Below are 2,390 nucleotides of genomic sequence, written 5' to 3'. Positions count from 1 at the left end.
TTAAACATCAGCAGAGACTCAGGGTCTACTAAGGATTAAAAAACATAAAGACCCAGGCTTCAGTAATCTCTATCCCCCAGCAGGCCTCTAACTAAACTGAAAATTTTTAAAAAAGTACACACACACATACTATAACAACCCACTAACATATACAAGAACTGTTATAAAACTCAAATAATGCTGAAAGGAAGCTTTGAAAAGAAAAATCTTCAAATCTGCCTAGAAAATACAACTCACAATAAATTTCTTGAATCTTTCTCCCTTTCCTTGGACCCCAGTTAGTTCTTAGCAATAAGGGCTGACTCCCTGAGAAAAGAATTGGGGGAAGAGAGTAGATTTGAAGGGATGAAGGAAAGAGATTGAAGTAGAACCCCAGGAAAGATAAAACCAAACATGAAAATACAATCCAGTTATAAATGTTTCTGATTTTAGAAAAAGAAGTAAGAGAAAGTGAAAAAAAAAAACCCTTCCTACTACATTTCATTTTAACAGAACATATCATGTGTAATAAGCATAAAGAAGAAATAAGGGCCTAAGGGGAGAAAACTAAAGAGGAGAAGGGTAGATAGTTATTTTTTTACTCTTTCTTTTTGTCTTTTCTATTCATTGCCAGAATCACCTAAGTTTCTACAAGAGGATGGCAAAATCCAATCATAGTTCAACATAGATACAATCTTTACCGCCATTCTCAGCTTTTTCATGGTGCTCATGGATAGATAGCTTTATACACCTCATTTCACTTTCAGTTATGGAATAAGAAGGCCTATCCTTTGATTTATACAATTTCTTATTTTTACATTATTTCTAGATTATTGTTGTTTTCAGTTGTTTCGGTCATGTCCAATTCTTTGTGATGAGTTGGGTATCAAAAATGCAGGGCACACATGACTGTCAGTCCCATATACAAGTTCATATGGAAAAGCAAAGTAGATAAAACAAAGAAGTTCCCCAAGGAAGAGAAGAGTGTCAGGCTCAAACGCTGATATTAAGATGCTTCCTAGGAAGAGGGAGATATGACATCTAGCATAGAGTACACTCAGCTGGAAGAACATTGCCGTGTCCGGGAAGGAGGTTGAAATGAGGATAAGGTTGATGGAGATATTTAAGTCCAGGGCAGGGATCAGATCAGGTCCTGGGAGGAAAGCAAATGCATCCAGTAGGCTCCATCTCATCTGCTCAGTTCCATGACTGTAGGATACCATCATCAGCCCTCTCATCAGTTCCAAGGAACCCATGGTTGAGAGTAAGCTAGTCTGAATTATATGGATACATATGCATGTGGGCCTCTGGGGCTCCGATAGACATGTGGAGGGCTAAAATGACAGATGTTCTTCAGGTGGTGCTATGTAGAAGGGGTGATATGAGAAAATGTTAAGAGTGAATCCAAGTTGATTTTCTGATCAAGCATGTTCTTAGTCTTACATACTACAAGACACAGCCTTTACTCTCTCCTGTAGAATTCCAAGTTGCATGACATCATCTGCCCCACAAAGTGATTCAAGGGATGGATTATCTGATATTGGAATTGAGGTCAGATTTATGCTATTCAAGTACCACTCCTTTCCTCCCCTATCCTTGTTTATTATTTAGTTCCCAAAATCATTCCACACCCATGGAGAGAACAGCAAGTCTAGAAGATGCTCATGGATAGATAGTTTTATATCCCTCATTTCACTTTCAGTTATGGAATAAGAAGGCCTCTCCTTTGATTTATACAATTTCTAATTTTTACATTATTTCTAGATTATTGTTTTTTTTCACTTGTTTCAGTCATGTCCAATTCTTTGTGATCCAATTTGGGATTTTCTTGGCAAAGATACTGGAATAGTTTGCTATTTCCTTCTTTGGCTCATTTGACAGATGAGGAAACTGATGCAAACTTGCCCAGCATCACACAACTAGTAAGTGTCTGAAGCCAAATGTGAATTCAGGTCTTCCTGACTCTAATCCTGGCATTCTACCCACTGCACCACCTACCTACCCCATGCCTGGTACATAGTAGGTGTTTAATAAAGGCTTATTGATTGACTGACTGAGCACAAAGCCTGGAATAGAGTAAGCTAGTCTAAACAAAGGTTTGCTGCCTGCTTATTGGCCTGCCACCCCACCGTCTGCCTCTTTTAAGATACTAACACTAGCCTAAGACCCTCCCCCTGTATGCCTCAGAGTTTCTTATTGTATCCTAAAATTTTCCACCTGATACTAAGGTGTAGCAGCAAGCACCCCAAGCGTCCTCAGGGTTTGCCGCCACCACAGGTTCTTGGATCTGCTTTGATAAAGGAAAGCAACTCAAAATGGGTTAACAAGCTCACTTTAATCAGTCAGACATATATCGTTTACCTTGTTCAGGGGAAAAAGGTCAGCACCCCGAACTTCAAAGCATACAGGCA

The 2,390-nt window shown here is 39.2% G+C and overlaps 1 pseudogene; it reads right to left on the bottom strand.

Moving 5' to 3' along the window:
* Positions 1–577: 577 nt before the first annotated feature.
* On the bottom strand, positions 578–1,408 carry LOC138143791 (bax inhibitor 1 pseudogene; annotated as a pseudogene).
* Positions 1,409–2,390: the final 982 nt, after the last annotated feature.

This window comes from Petaurus breviceps, unplaced genomic scaffold (genome assembly GCF_028583685.1).
Source record: "Petaurus breviceps papuanus isolate PSGF00001 unplaced genomic scaffold, PetGlider_PUasm1.0 90667, whole genome shotgun sequence".
NCBI lineage: Eukaryota > Metazoa > Chordata > Mammalia > Diprotodontia > Petauridae > Petaurus > Petaurus breviceps.
Note: the sequence above shows the minus strand (reverse complement) of the source record. Positions and strands in the feature narration are given on the sequence as shown.